Here is a 17,043-nt window from a genome sequence, read left to right on the forward strand (position 1 = left end):
AGGGCATCTCTACAATAATGGCGGGTGGCCCTGGACCTTGAGCTCACTCCTGCTGGCATGCTCCTCCCAGGACCTGCTCCTCGGGGGGCTTGGCCCCATCACAGGACCTCAGGGAGGTGGGGAAGGTGGCTTGTTCCTGGGCTCTGCTCCCCGGCGCCAACCAGCCATAGTGACAGCGAGGAGCAGATGGCGACCCCGTGAGTCCACTCATCACTCCTCAGGGGCACCTGGGAGCAGCCCTGACGAGGAGGGCTGGCTGGGCCTCCAGGAGGGCTGGACCTGGGAGCGTGAGTTCCAGGGCTGCCCGTGTTGTCTATCCTGGACCCTGAGCCAATGTGGAGTCTCACCCAGAGAGAGCTTGGAGCTCCCTGGCACTAACACCTCTTTTTTTTTTTTTTTTTTTTTCTTTAAGTTTTTCCTATGGGGCATGTGTGCTCACCGGAGAGAGAGTCAGACAGTCAGAGCGAGATGAAAAGTGAGAAATCATCCCCAGGGAGGATGGCCATGTCGCCAACCCCTCCTCTTTTCCCCTCTTGGGATTTTGGGCACACACGCACACATGCCCGGTGTGTTCTTCTAGCTGCTAGGTCTGGGACTTGAACTGCGGAGTCTGCCATGTGGGATCCAGGGTCTTACCACCACAGTACCTGCTGACCCAGCAGCGCTTCACTTTGGAGCCCCTGATTAGGAGTCTCTGCATCTTAGTGGAAATGGCTGCAGCATCTCATGACCACCTGAGATGCTGACTTTTTTTTAAGTAGTTCGAATGATACTTTGTTTCTCTCTATGCAGTTTTTGAGCAATTTGTCAACAGCTGCGGGATTTTATTTGCCAGCCTCGTGAACCTGATCCCATCTGTCAGGGGCTGCTGCTGTCCAGCACCCTGCCCTGGGGGTCCGCCCCCGGTCAGGAGGAGCGTCCCGTCCCGCACGGCCTCGCTCCTTGCCCCGCGTGTCTTTACAGGGCTGGGTCTGGAGCTGCGAAGGGAGTCCAGCTGCTCCTTCTGCTCTTTCCTGGGTTCAGCGCAGAGGCTAACAGTGTTAGGAAGTGACGGAGCTTCCTGTTTGCAGGAGTCAGCCCGTAGGACCCAGGCTTTGGAAGGCCTCATGGACCCAGGCTAGCCAGGCCTGGCCCCCCACTGTGGGGGTCCTGACCACTTTCCCGCGGCTGTCCTTTGGTGAGGGCTTTCTCTGGTCTTCCGCGTTGGCCAGCATTGCTGGGAGTGGTTGGCTCCTTGACGCCCAGTGCCGACGAGATGTGGGCGCCTCCCTTCCGCCCCGCCCTGCCTCTGCCCAGTGCCCCTTCCTCCAATGTCCTGCTTTTTATCCTCTTGGTTTTCCTTTCTTCAAGCTTGGGAGATGTTTCATTCTGAACCTGGCCCTTTCAGTAAGCAGTTTGGGGTTTTATTTCTCTTTGCTATCCCTTCGGTTTTCTGTTTGAATGGAATCTCTACTTCAGACTTGGTTCTTCTGAAGCCCCGGTGTGCAGGTGTGGCTGGGTGGGTCCCTGTCCTGCCCCTGCCAGGGTGCACAGAGCACTGTGGGGTGGGGGCCGCCCAGGGCCTCCGCAGGGCTCGCCGTCACGTTCTGCACGGCTCCTGCGACGTGGAGCCGGGCCGGGTGCCCTGCTCCCCCGGGCTGCCCCCAGCTCTCCTGCTGTTCTTCCCACTGTGGCTTTCCGGCCCATTCAGTTAGGGGCAGTTTTAAGATACGGCCAGAGGGGACCAGCAGTTAGCGTAATGGCTATGTCGCTGGACTCCCACGTAGTCGACCGTGGTTCACGTCCCGGACCCGGTGGCTTAAACTCACGCCGGGCGCGTGTGCGTGCGTGCCCAAGATCCCAAGAGGAGAGTGGAGGAGAAGGGATTGCAGCGTGGCCATCCCCCTGGGGGGTGATTTCTCGCTTTCTGTCTCTATGTCTCTCTGTCTGTCTGGCGAGCGCACGCGCCCTACAGTGAAAATCTCTCCAAAAAAAAAAAAAAATAGAAAAAGATACGGCCAGAGGGCTGTGGATGGTGTGGTGGTCAAGGTGCTGGACGCCCCAGCCTGTGGCCAGGCGGTTCCTTGCGAGGGATTAGCTGTACCCAAAATGGGCCTCTCCACTCACAGTTAGAGGAGGGCTCAGGACAGCTTTTCCCTTCGCCTCCGGGCCGCAGACCCTGGCAGCTCCGTGTCACTGGAAGGCAGCAGAGGCAGAGCCGAGGCCGTGCACGCCCGGAGCCTTCCCCCAGAGAAGGACCAGCTGTCCCCATCCACTCCATCTGGAGACCTCACAGGGAAAGGAGGATGTGGCCTTCCTGCCAAACAGACACCCAGGAGGGACCAGGACAGGGGCAGAGGGGGTGCAGGGCCAGGCAGGGACCACTTGGTGTCTATGGGCTAGGGCCCCACCATCTAGCTACCCTGTCCAGGCTGGAGCCGGCGCCCTCTGCTGGAGCTGGTGAAGTTCGGTTCTGACAAGGGACACTGCTGCTCTGGGTGGGGCTGGGCCCTGGCAGCAGCCTCCTGGGCAGGGGTGGGAGGTGTCTGCGTGCCCTGCCTTCCAGGAGCAGCATGGACGCCACACCTGGGAGACCGGACACTCACGGCTACTCCACCTACTTAAGCCTCACTGCACAGCAGCCTGAAGAACAGCACCTGCGGGCTAGCAGGTGGCCGGAGCTCAGGCAGCTGGATCCCGCAGGGCTGGCTCTGCAGTCTGAGCCCTGAACCCAGTGGCCTGGAAAACGCCAGGTGCATGTGTGCGTGCCCAGCCTTCCAAGAGGAGAAGGGATTGTGTGGCCATCCCCTAGGGGATGATTTCTCACTCTCTCCCCGTTTCTGCCTCTCTTTCTGATTCACTCCAGCAAATGTGCCCTATAGCAAACTAAATAAACAAAAAACACAACAGGGCCGGCAGGTACTGTGGTGAAGGCATTGGTCTCCCACATGGACAGCCCTGGTTTGAGTCCCAGACTTGGCAGCTTGCTTTCTCACCTTCTCTTTCTCTCTGGTCAAATTTAAAAAAAATAGGGACCAGCAGATAGCATAAGGATTACGCCGCTGGACTCCCATGTATTTGACCATGGTTTGAGTCCCGGACCCAGCGGCTTCGAAGGCATGCTGGGCGCAAGTGAGTGCGTGCCCCAGATCCTGAGGAGAGTGGAGGAGAAGGGTTGTGGTGTGGCCATCCTGGGGGGTCATTTCTCAGTTTCTGTTTCTCTGTCTGTCTCTGCCTCTCTGGCATGTACCCTATAGCAAAAATCTCTAAAAAACTTAAATGATAATAATAATAATAACAAAAGGGGACCAGCAGGTGGCGGGGTGGTTAAGGTGCTGGACAGTCCCACATGGCTGACCACTGTTCGAGTCCTGGACCTAGTGGCTTTCTTTCTTTTTTTTTTTTTTTTTTTGAGAGGTTTTCGCTATAGGGCGCGTGAGCTCACCAGACAGACAGAGAGAGACATAGAGACAGAAAGCGAGAAATCACCCCCCAGGGGGGATGGCCACGCCGCAATCCCTTCTCCTCCATTCTCCTCTTGGGATCTTGGGCACGCACGCACACGCGCCCGGCGTGAGTTTTAAGCCACCGGGTCCGGGACGTGAACCGCGGTCGACTACGTGGGAGTCCAGCGACATAGCCATTACGCTACCTGCTGGTTCCCGTGGCTTGCTTTCTTACTTTCCCTCTCTCTCTGTGTGTCTCTGTTTAAATCAAAATGAATGAATGAATAAATAAATAATCCTAAAAAAGTAACAAATGGAATTAAATGAATAAATTCTTAAGAAAACAAAGCCAAAACTAAAAGACACCACCAGCCCAGCAGGGCAGGTCTTGGTTTGGAGAAAGGATAATATATTTGACCCTAAGCTACCTCTGTGCTGGGGGGACTGCTTCTTAGGCTGCAGGGACTGTGGGCTTCACAATGCTGAGTGCGTCTTGGGGACATGGTCCTGGAGACTTCCCAGAGGGACTATTCACCGGGGAACACCTTTGGGGCTGGGGGCAAGAGCTGCCTTTAGAGGGCGGAACGGAGGGAGCACTGTGCAGGGTGAGTGTCCCCTGCCCCAGCTTCAGGACGGGAGCTTGTCACCTGCTGAGAGTCCCTCAGGGCTCCTTCACTGTCCATGACTGCCGTGGGTCCGAGGGCTGCCCATCCCAGTCCAGGTCTGGGGATCCCACCTCTCTGGTGGAACCCACGGCGTGCGAGCCAGCGCTGACCTGCCTGGTAGCAGCTGTCCCCAGGTCAGAGGGACGGGAAGAGCAGGTCACGCTTGCATGCAGCTGGGCAGTTGGCTGTGCTGGGCTGGGCCTGTAGCACACAGCCCTGGGATGTGGAGGAAGGCTGGCAACATGCGGGTTCCAGTACCCCATCAACTGCAGCGTCCGCCGCGGGGCAGCAAGGCCCAGGATTGGGGTCTTCAGCCCCTGAATGGCTGACACGTGCGCATGGAGCGTGTGCCTGCAAACGGTTTGTGCATGCACGCGTGTGTGTCCCTGGCCAGGCCAGGCTACTCAGCCCCCGTGCGCGCACAGCCCCCTCGCTGGCACTCCCGGTCTCTGGCGCTGCTCTGGGGGTGCAGATAGAAGGAGGGCAGGGGCAGAGGGCGGAGGTGCTGCTTGCAGTTCCCTAGGATCGACAGCATTGGGCACCTGGGGCTTATCTGCCTTCTGCATATTCTCTTTGTGTTATTAAAAGAAAAACTTCAGACAGTTTAATTTAGTGGAGTTTAATTGACCAAAACGATTCAAATCGGGGAGTCCACAGAACGGCTTCGAAGGAACTCCAGGCAGCCTCGTGGCTGAGGGGCAGTTGTGTGTGGGGGAGGGAAAGTGACGGGCAAGGAAAGGGGGCTGAGGGACGAGGCAGTCACTGGACCGGTCACTTCTCCACACCGACGCCCGCCTGTGCTCACACGGGCTAACGGTGGCTGTCGGCCGACAGAGCCATTCCGCGGTGACCGGCCGTACCTTCCTTAGCAGCTCGCTAAGGAAGCGGTTTTCCCGGCGAGGTCGGAGGTCGGAGCTCGCTTATGGACGCTAAGCAGGAGCCTGGAGGCCTTCTCAGGCCAATGTGCCGACAAGTTCCCCCTTTCCGTCAGCCTCTTCATTCTGAGAGGTCGACAATCGTAGGGCATGGCACATGCTCCGTCACTGTCACAGGGGACTTTCTCTTGCTCTCGGCATAGAGATCACAATCAGAAGGGACCAGCAGTTAGCATAATGGCTATGTCGCTGGACTCCCATGTAGTCGACCGTGGTTCAAGTCCCGGACCTGGTGGCTTAAACTCACGCCAGGCACGTGTGTGTGCACGTTCAGAATCCTCAGAGGAGAGTGGAGGAGAAGGGATTGTGGCGTGGCCATCCCCCAGGGGGTGATTTCTCTCTTTCTGTCTCTCTGTCTCTCTCTTTGTCTGTCTGGCGAGCGCACGCGCCCTATAGCAAAAACCTCTCAAAAAAGAATTATTTTATTTAGCTTTATTTATTTATTTAATTTATTTTAATTTGGCCAGAGAGGGACAGAGTGAGTGGGAGAAAGAGAGAGAGGAGGGAGAGGGAGAGAGAGAGAGAGAGAGAGAGAGAGAGAGAGAACAAACCACCAGGTCTGGAGACTGGGACTCAAACTGCAGTCAGCCATGTGGGAGCCCAGTGCCCTCAGCCACCACGCCACCTGCCGGCCCTTAAACTTGTATGTTAATCACCCACCTTTGGAGGTCCCTTCTTCCCCGTCTGAAACCCTAGGAGGTCTTATTGGCTACAAAATGGAAACTTTTTCTCCAGTTTATGGGTGCGCTTTCACTATAATAGAGTGAATCAGCAGAAACCCTACTGAGATTCTTCCCAACTGTAAACTAGCTTTTCTGGAAAGACCAAGGACAGCTTTTTTCTCTGTCTCGGAGGTTGCAGGGTGGTTCTCGTTTGAAACACAGAGGCAGTGGCATCAGTGGGTCGTTCCCTGACCTTTCTGCATTAGCCCACGCGCCCCAGAACTGCTCTGCTTTTGCGCTAGGGCATAAGCTCCCGCTCAAGCCAGCCACTGGCAATGGTCCCTGGATCTGCCCGTGGGAAGAGGAAGAATGAGGACAATGGGAAGTGAGGAACAAATAGAAAGTCCTCATAATGGCAGAAAAGCCTTGCTCTGTGATATTGGGCAAAGCTGTCCATGTCTAAGATGTCTATTCCAAGGGCCAGCAGGTGGCATTGTGTTTAAGCTGCTGGACTTCCACATTGGTGACCCGGGTTCGAGTCCTGGACCTGGTGGCTTGCTCTCTTTCTCTCTCTCTGGTGAGCACATATGCCCTATAGCAAATTAATAATAATAATAAATTAAATTAACATTTCCTTTTTAAAAGATTTATTTATGGGACCAACAGTTAGCGTAATGGCTATGTTGCTGGACTCCCATGTAGTTGACCGCGGTTCGAGTCCCAAACCCGGTGGCTTAAACTCACGCCGGGCGCGTGTGCGTGCGTGCCCAAGATCCCGAGAGCAGACTAGAGGAGAAGAGATCGTGGTGTGGCTGTCCCCCCAGGGAGTGTTTTCTTGCTTTCTGTCTCTCTCTCTTTGTCTGGCAAGCACATGCACCCTGTACTGAATATCTCTCTTAAAAAAATAAATTATTTATGGGACCAACAGTTAGCGTAATGGCTATGTTGCTGGACTCCCATGTAGTTGACCGCGGTTCGAGTCCCAAACCCGGTGGCTTAAACTCACGCCGGGCGCGTGTGCGTGCGTGCCCAAGATCCCGAGAGGAGAATGGAGGAGAAGGGATTGCAGTATGGCCATCCCCTCTGGGGGGTGATTTCTCGCTTTCTGTCTCTCTGTCTCTCTCTGTCTGGCGAACGCACGTGCCCTATAGCAAAAACCTCTCCAAAAAAAATTATTTAATTCCATTTATTACCATTATTATTATATTATTATTATTTAAAATTTGACCAGTGAGAGAGAGAAAGGGAAAATGAGAAAGCAAGCCACCAGATCTGGGACTTGAACCTCAGTTAGCCATGTGGGAGTCCAGTGGCCCAAACATCATTCCACCTCTCAGCCCCCAAAGATGAATAATTCTTTTTTTGAGAGATTTTTGTGATAGAGTATGTATGCTTGTTGGAGAGACAGAGACAGTGAGAGGCCACCCCCAGAAGGATGGCCATGCTGAAATCCCTTCTCCTCTTGGGATTTTGGGCATGTATGTACACATACCTGGTGTGAATTTTAAGCCACTGGGTCTGGGACTAGAACCATGATGGACTACATGGGAGTCCAGCGACGTATCTGTTACGCCATCTGCTGGTCCCAATAATAATAATTATTTTTTAAAATTATATTTTAATTTATTATTATTTTAAAGAATTTTTGACTAGATGGAGGTTCCTCAAAGACCTTCAAATAGAACTACCATATGATCCAGCAATTCCACTCCTGGGTATCTACCCATAGGATGGGAGAACGCTCAGTTAGAAAAGCGCTTGCACAACTATATTTATTGCAGCACTACTCACGATTGCTAAGACATGGAACCAACCCAAATGTCCACAACGGGTGAATGGATTGAAAAAGTGTGGCACATACACTCCGTGGAATACTATTCAGCCATAAAAACAACAAGGCCCTGGAATTTGATAGAAAGTGGATGAATATGGAAGATCTGTTGCTGAGTGAAGCAAGTCAGGCTATGAAAGAAAGACATTGTATGTCTCCACTTAACATATACTGACTGTCCACACTCTGCTGTAGAGACTGAATTACTGGAGGACATAAAAGCATTAAAATTGTTGTGAACACTAGAGACAAAGTGGAAGGAGAGTGTGGGAGGGGAAGAGTGCAGGAAAGGAAATTAGGGGGAAAATGGAGAGAGCAGATATTTGTGGGACACAGATATGTTTTGTTATCTGTTGATGAGGATGTGTATAGTATTTTTCAACTGGACTGAGATGTATATCACGTGGGGTAAAATCTCTTTTATAAATGATGTATAGCGATGGAATGCATAAATAATAATAATAATTTTTTTAAATACCCATAAAATTATTGTTGTTGTTGTTGTTTTTTAGAGAGGTTTTCGCTATAGGGCGCATGCACTCGGCAGAAAGAGAAAGACAGAGAGACAGAAGCAAGAAATCACCCCCCAGGGGGGATGGCCACACTGCAATCCCTTCTCCCCCACTCTCCTCTCGGGATCTTGGACACACACGCACACGCGCCCGGCATGAGTTTTAAGCCACCGGGTCTGGGACGCGAACTGGTCGACTACATGGGAGTCCAGCGACACAGCCATTACACTAACTGCTGATCCCCCCATAAAAATTGTTTTTGACTAGAGAGAGAAACAGATTGAGAAAGGGAAAGTCAAAACACAAGCCTCCAGGTCCACGACTCGAACCATGGTGGATCATGTGGGAGTCCAACACCTCAACCACCATTCCACCTACTGCTGCAATAATTTCTTTTTAATTTAACTTTTTCTTTCTCTTTCTTTTTCTTTCTTTTCTCTCTCTCTCTCTCTCTCTCTCTCTTTCTTTCTTTCTCTTTCTTTCTTTTAATTTGACCAGAGAGGAATGAAAGAGAGAGAAAGTGAGAAAGCAAGCTGCCAGGTTTGGGAAGTGATCAACACTGAGTAGCTCATGTGGGAGTCTAGCGTCCTTAACCACCCCCCCCCCTGCCGGCTGCCCTCAATAATTCCTTAAAAAAAAAAAAAAAGGACGTGTGCTTCCAAAAAGAAATTTCCCTGGTCAGTTTTACCTCAAAGTTCCCAACAGGGGTACAGTTCGAAAAGTCTGAAGTAGCCCTTCTGAGTCTTCTGAGTTGTGAACCCAGAGTTCAAGGTCTTGAAGCTTCACGGTAGTGAGAATTTGGTATGGTGTCTCCCCACGAGGCTCATGGGCACTCCTCCTGGGGTGTTCATCTCCACGAGGCTCATGGGCACTCCTCCTGTGCTGTTTCATCTTGTCAGTGACTCACAGACAGCACCCTCTACCTGGGGAGCGCACTGTGGCATAATGGGTCAAGCCTGGCAGAGTCCGGCCCGATCAGATTTCTACAGGAATATGAGAGGAACATGTTTTCTAATAAACGTTTCAAAAAACATTTATTTATTTATTTATTTGTTGTACTTTTGAAGGTGCCAGGTCTGAGACTTGAACCATGGTTGGCTGTGTGGGAATACAGTGCCTTAACCACCATGCCACCTGGTGGCCCCTAATAGCCTTTTCTCCTTTTTTAGAGATTTTTGCTCTAGGGCACCTGAGAGAGAGACACACAGAGACAGAAAGCGAGAAATCAACCCCTGGGGGGATAGCCATGCCACAGTCCCTTCTCCTCTATTCTCCTCTCGGGATCTTAGGCACACACGCATACGTGCCCCGCACGAGTTTTAAGCTGCTGGGTCTGGAACTCAAACCGAGATCGAATACATGGGAGTCCAGTGACGTAGCCACTACGCCATGTGCCGGTCCAGGGCTTGAACCACGGCCGGCCATGTGGGAGTCCAGCACCCTTAACCACCATGCCACCTGCTGGCTCCAAATAAAATAATTATTTTTTCTGTTTTTTGAAGAGGTTTTTGCTATAGGGCGCATGTGCTTGCCAGTCAGACAGAGAGATAGAGAGACAGAAAGCAAAAAATCACCCCCTGGGGGGATGGCCACGCCACAATCCCTTCTCCTCCATTCTCCTCTCAGGATCTTGGGCATGCACGCACACGCGCCCGGTGTGAGTTTAAGCCACCGGGTCTGGGACTTGAATCACAGTTGACTACGTGGGAGTTCAGCGACATAGCCATTACGCTAACTGCTGATCCCTATTTTTCTTTTTTTTTTTAATATTTAATTTATTTATCATTATTACTAGTAGTACTTTTTTTTTTTGAGGTTTTTTTTTTTTTTTTTTTTTTTGGGTGGAGGCGAGCCCAGAAAGACAGGGAGAGACAGAGAGATAGAGAGCAAGAAATCACCCCCCAGGGAGGATGGCCACGTCGCAATCCCTTCTCCTCCATTCTCCTCTTGGGATCTTGGGCACGCATGCACATGTGCCCCGTGTGAGTTTAAGCCACCGAGTCTGGGACTTGAATCGAGGTAGACCACATGGGTGTTCAGCGACATAGCCATTTTGCTAACTGCTGGTTCCTTATTTACTCTTTTTTTCATTTGACCAGAGAGAGACAAAGAGAGAGAGAGAGGGAGAGTGAGAAAGCAAGCCGCCAGGTTGCAGCCAGCTCCTGACCCGTGTCTTCACATCTTTTCCTATCTGCATTGTTAATTTCATATATGAGGATGTTGGTCTTTTCTCTTCATTTCTTTTCTTTCGTTTTATGCTTTTTAAAGAATTATTTATTTAACCTCATTTGTTTATTATTATTCTCAATTTGGCCAGAGAGGGACAGAGAGAGAGAGGGAGAGTGAGAAAGCAAGCCAGCAGGTCTGTGACGCGAACCGCAGTCAGCCATGTGGGGTCCAGCACCTTAACTACCATGCCACCAGCCGGCCCTGGTGTTTTCAGAGTAATTCCTCCAGCATGGTCTGATCGTCCTGTGTCCACCAGTGGCCCGTACGTTCAGGTAAGCCCTGTGCGTGTATGCTTTCGATGCTAACACCTGTGTCGGAGTGATTGGCTGATGGCTTCAGATGCAAGTTGCTGCGGCACAGTCTCGTTGGCATACCCCAGCCAAGGAGAAGGCTCCCTTCCTGGCCGGGCACGTTTCAATGTGCACAGAATTGACACCGAATTGAGAGTAAGCCCGTCCTCCCACCAAGCCCCTCTGTTTTCTTTCAACTTTATTTATTTTTATGTATTTATTTTAATTAGACGAGTGAGGGACAGAGCGAGAGAGAGAGAGAGAGAGAGAGCAAGCTGCCAGGTCTAGGACTTGGACCACGGTTGGCCATGTGGGATCCCAGCGCCCTTAACCACCATGCCACTTGCCGGCCCCCGCTCCATTTTTTTTAAGAGATATTTTTGCCACCGGGCTCATACACTCACCAGAGAGACGGAGATGGTGAGAAATCACCCCCCAGGGGGTGACTGCGGCCACGCCGCAGTCCCTTCTCCTTCCTTCTCTTGGGATTTGGGGCACCCACATGCATTTGGTGTGTTTTAAGCCACCAGCTCCAGGACTCGAACTGCAGTGGACTCTGGGAGTCTAGCAACATCTGCTTGTCCCAAGCCTGATTGGTTCTAACATGTCTTTTGGATGTTTCAGGGCCCCTCTATAATTATCCGTAAGTTGTTTTAAAGTAAAAAACTTAATTTAGAATTTGATTTTGGGGAAACGTTGTCAAAGATAGCAAAAAGCTAGGGACCAACAGTTGGCAAAATGGCTATGTTGCAGGACTCTCATGTAGTCAACCGTGGTTCGAGTCCAGGACCTGGTGGCTTAAACTCATGCTGGGTGCATGTGCGTGCACGTCCAAGATCCCAAGAGGAAAATGGAGGAGGAGGGATTGCGGCATGGCCATTCCACCTAGGGGGGTGATGTCTCTCTTTCTCTCTCTGTCTCTGTCTTTCTGGCGAGTGCACGTGCCCTGTAGCAAAAACCTCCCCCCGCCCGCAGGCAAAAAAAAAAAGAAAAAGATGTCTAAAACTTACATACTTGACTTAACTCCGCAGAGAACAAGACGAACACATAGAAAACTTAGCTCTTAGAATATTTGGAAGACTTACTTTTTTTTCTTCTTAAGTTAGGGAGAGCCTTTGTCTCCCTTCTTTTTCTGTTTATTTAATCTTATTTATTATTATTTTTAGTTTTAAATTTGCTATAGGGCACATGTTCTCACCAGAGAGAGACAAAGAGAGAGCGGGAGAGGGGGGGAAAGTGGGAAAGCAAGCCACCAGGTCTGGAACGCAAGCCACAGTTGGCTAAGCTGGAGTCCAGCACCTTAACCACCATGCCACCTGCTAGCCCCCAGACTTACTTTTTATTTTCTTTCTTTTTAAAAAAAGAAGAAGGAGGGGGACCAGCAGATGACATAATGGCTATGTCGCTGGGCTCCCATGTAGTCGACCGCAGTTCGAGTCCCGGACTCAGTGGCTTAAACTCATGCTGGGCACATGTGTGTGCGTGCCCAAGATCCCGAGAGGAGAATGGAGAAGGGATTGCAGTGTGACCATCCCCCTGGGGGGTGATTTCTTACTTTGTCTCTCTGTCTCTGTCTTTCTGGCAAACGCGCTTGTCCTATAGCAAAACTTCTTTTTTTAAAAAAAAGAGCAAATGGGGGAGGGCAACGGCAGATAGTGTGGTGGTTGAGGCACTGGACTGCCACAGGACTGAGCACGGTTCAAGTCCTGGACCTGGCAGCTTGCTTTCTCACTTTACACTTCTCTCTCTCTCTCTCTGTTTCTCTATAATTAAATTAAATAATAATAAAAATGGAAATTAAATGAAGATTAAAAAAAAAAAAAGAGCAAATCAGTATTTAATTTGACCAGAGAAGGACAAAGGGAAAGCAAGCCACCAGGTCTGGAAGTCGAACCGCAGACGGCCATGTGGGAGTGCAGCACCCTTTACCACATGCCACCTGCTGGCCCGCAAATCAGCATTTAAAAAAGCCTGGTTGGGGGGCCGGCAGGTGGCATGGTGGATAAGGGCGCTGGACTCCCACATGGCCGACCACGGTTCGAGTCTCGGACCTGGTGGCTTGCTTTCTCACTTTCTCTCTATCTCTCTCTGACTTTCTGGTCAAATTAAAAAGAAATAAATAAAATGAATGAATAAAAAAAAGCCCGGTTGGTATTGTAGTCAGGTGAGACGAAGAGGAAAGCCTCTCTCAGCAGAGCTCACAGAGGCAAGCGTGGGGCAGCGTACGCCTGAGCTGGTGTAGACGAGTGAAGACACAGGAAGACGGGGCTGGACCAGCAGGTGGCGTGGTGGTGGGGACTAGACTCCCACTGGCCGGCTGCAGTTCGAGTCCCAGACCCGGTGGCTCTCACGCTCCATCCTCCTCTCTCTCCTTGTCTCTCTCTGATACGTCACGCGCCCTGTAGCAAATTAAATAAATTCATACATAAATGGGGAGAAAACACCCAAAACCTTGTTGGGCCAGCAGGTGGCGTGGTGGTTAAGGCACTGGACTCCCACATGATCAGCCGCGGTTTGAGTCCCAGACCTGGAGCTTGAGACGCACGCTGGGTCCTTGTGTACACGCTGAGACTCCCAAGAGGAGAACGGGGTGAGAAGGGCCTGCACCACGGCCTTCCCTCCCTGGGAGTGGGATGACTTCTCCCTTTCTCTCTCACTGTCTCTTTATCTCTCTGATGAGAGCACACACCCGATGCGAAAGCTTTTTAAAAAAACCTTGTTATTTTTAATACTTTAAGTTAGTATTGATATGGTACTCTTGTTATTAATACCAAATTTTCTAGAAAACCTAACAGTTTCCTTTTACTATTGGACAACCTTGATCACACATAAAATTTCCTTTACAAAATGGATTTTTCAGAGTTCAGTCACTAGTCCTATAGCCATGGAGAACCAAAGATCAAACTTTGGGGACCAGCAGTTAGCATAATGGCTATGTCGCTGGACTCCCATGTAGTTGACCGCGGTTCGCGTCCCAGACCCAGTGGCTTAAACTCACACCGGGCGCGTGTGCGTGCGTGCCCAAGATCCCGAGAGGAGAATGGAGGAGAAGGGATTGCGGCATGACCATCCCCCCTGGGGGTGATTTCTCGCTTTCTGTCTCTCTGTCTCTGTCTGTCTGTCTGGCGAGCACACACGCCCTGTAGCAAAAACCTCTCCAAAAAAACAGATAAAACTTTCAGGAAAATCAGTCTTGAACCTTTCAAAATTTACTTTACAATGAGTCTTTTAAAAATTACTTTATTTAACTTTATTATTATTATTATTATTAGTTTGAATTTGACCAGAGAAAGAGAGAGAGAAAGTGAGAAATCAAGCTGCCAGGTCTGAGACTCAAACTGTAGTCAGCCATGTGAGTCCACCGCCTTTAACCACCACGCCACCTGCTGGCCCCAACTTTACAATGATTCTTTTTTTTTCTCTCTCTTTTTCTTTTTTGGAGTGGTTTTTGCTATAGGGCGTGTGTGCTCACCAGAAAGACAGAGACTGAAAGCAAGAAGCCACCCCCTGGGAGGGATGACCATGCTGCAATCCCTTCTCCATTCTCCATTCTCCTCTCTGGATTTTGGACATTCACGCAAATGTGCTAGCATGAGTTTAAGGCACCGGGTCCGGGACTCGAACCACGGTCAACTACATGGGAGACCAGCGACATAGCTATTACGCCAACTGCTGGTCCCTAAAATGATTCTTACAAAACCCAGCCTGTTACCTCTCTCACAACAGAAGGAACCTAAGGCTTAACTAATGAAAATGAATAATAACCCTGCTAGTCCTTACAGATCCCTGGCTCGGAAGCAGGGAGGGGGAAGACTGCATCAGCTCCTCCCGTGGAAGGGGCTAGACCGTCAGGCAGGCATTTGTGGAGCTGTTACTCACGGAGGGTCTGGAGCCGCCTAGCTCGGCTCCGTCCTGCCTCTGCAGCCTGGTCAGTCCTTGCTCATCTTCACCCCCTTGCAAAGAACTGAAACTGGGGGCCAGCAGATGGCATGATGGCTCCATCGCTGGACTCCCACATGGCTGACTGCAGTTCAAGCCCCAGACCAGGTGCCTTCAAACTCACGCTGGGCACATGTGACTACCTGCCCAAAATCCTGAGAGGAGAATGGATAAGAAGGAATGGTGGCGTGGCCATCCCCCTGGGGGGGTGATTTCTTGCTTTTCTCTCTGCAATAAGCACATGTGCCCTAGAGCAAAAATCTCTCTTAAAAAAAACACAAAAAAAGACCTGAAACTGGCCCTTCCTCCCCGCTGGCCCAGAAGAGAAGTCCCAGTGCAGTGACTGACTCCCTGACGCAGTCGGGGCTCCCCTGCTGCCAAGACAGTGACTAACTGGCTTTTACTTTCACGGTTACCCCTGCAGCTTACCCAGCAGGGCACAAGGTTATGGACTTGGACCGACTTGCCCTCCCCGTGCCGGCCCCACTGGGGCACGTTTTCTTCCCCATTCTCCAAACCGAGTTTCTCAAGACCGGCTTTTGGGAGGCGAGTGGCATGGAGCTGGCTCCGGTGCCTCTAGGCCACGGCACGCCTCCCGCCCGCCCCAGCGGCAGACCAAGCTGTGTGTATTCATTTGGAACAACTGAGACTCAAGAGTAATTAGTTCTTTTACCCATATAAAAACAGGAAGTCCAAGTAGAGGAACTTTATTTAGTTATTTAGTTAGTTTTATTTTTAAAGAATTCTCTTATTTAACTTTATTTACTTATTTTAGTTTGCCTAGAGAGGGACAGAGTGAGAGAGAGAGAGAGAAAGAGAGAAAGTGAGAAAGCAAGCCACCAGATCCGGGACTCAAACTGCCATGGGCCATGTGGGAGTCCAGCATCCCTAATCACCATGTCACTTGCTGCCCCCCAAGTATATAAACTTTAAACTTATGCTTAATTGTGTATGTGTATATATATATATATGCATAATTGTATATATATGCATATATATGCATATGTGTGTATATGTATATATACATATATGTGTGTGTATATGTGTATATATATGTGTATATATATATATATTTAGATTTTTGCCATAGGGTACGTATGTTCACTGGAGAGACAGAGAAACAGTTAGAGGGAACGTGAGAAATCACCCCCCAGGGGAGATGGCCACGCTGCAATCTCTTCTCCTCCATTCTCCTCTCAGGATCTTGAGCACGCACACACATGTGCCAGAGTGAGTTTCTAGCTGCCAGGTCCAGGACTTGAACCATGGTTGGCCAAGTGAGAGTCTGGCACCTTAACCTACGCCACCTGTTGACCCCTTAGCATTACTTTTTAATTGTTAATTTTGCCATGAATTGTTCTAACCCTAAGTTTTATTCAATAAGCACAATCGGTTTTAGGTTAAATGAAGCAGAAAATATATATTTCTTTTTTTTTTTTGAGAGGTTTTTGCTATAGGGCACGTGAGCTTGCCAGACAGAGAGAGAGACAGAGAGACAGAAAGCAAGAAATCACCCCCCAGGGGGGATGGCCACGCCGCAATCCCTTGTCCTCCATTCTCTCGGGATCTTGGGCACGCACGCACATGCGCCCGGCGTGAGTTAAGCTGCCAGGTCCGGGACGCGAACCGCAGTCGACTACGTGGGAGTCCAGCGACATAGCCATTACACTAACTGCTGGTCCCGAAATGTCTATTTCAAGGGCACGTAACAGTGACAGTGATACAGGACGATGGGAGGAGATTTTTGCTATAGGGCACATGCCATCGCCAGAGACACAGAGAGAATCGAAGTGAGAGAAAGCGAGAAACCACCCCCAGGGAAGGGGGCACACCACAGTCCCTTCTCCTCCATTCTTCTCTCTGGATTTTGGGCATGTACACCCATGCGCCAGCGTGAGTTCCAAGCCACGGTGTCCGGACTCGAACCACGGCTGGCCACGTGGGAGTCCAGTGACGTAGCCATTATGCCATCTGCTGGCTCCGTTATGCAGGTTCTTAATTGCCAGGGGGCCAGCGTGCTTGCTCCTCAGAGAGGGAGGGAAAAGTACTCCTACTAGGGGATGGCCACACAGCAATCCTTTTCCTCCATTTTTTATTTTTTATTTTTTTGAGAGGTTTTTGCTATAGGGCATGTGGGCTTGTCAGAAAGAGACAGAGACAGGGAGACAGAAAGCGAGAAGTCACCCCCTGGGGGGATGGTCACGCCGCAATCCCTTCTCCTCCATTCTCCTCTCGGGATCTTGGGCACGCACACACACGTGCTCAGTGTGAGTTTAAGCCACCGGATCCAGGACTTGAACCGCGGTTGACTACATGGGAGTCCAGCGACATAGCCATGATGCCAACTGCTGGCCCCACCTTTTCCTCCATTTTTACATCCAGTAATTACTCCTGGTTTCTGTCTGACCCAGCCAGACAACTGGATTTGTTACCGAACTCCAATCAGGTTCGCTTGCCCAAGCGCTATAAAACCAAGCCATAGGCACACGGTGTGATGAAGCAAAGTACAGCTTTATTGCGAAGCGCAAAGCAAGGAGAGCGGGCAGCTCATGCTG

This window comes from Tupaia chinensis, unplaced genomic scaffold, assembly GCF_000334495.1.
Source record: "Tupaia chinensis unplaced genomic scaffold, TupChi_1.0 Scaffold143624_1, whole genome shotgun sequence".
NCBI lineage: Eukaryota > Metazoa > Chordata > Mammalia > Scandentia > Tupaiidae > Tupaia > Tupaia belangeri.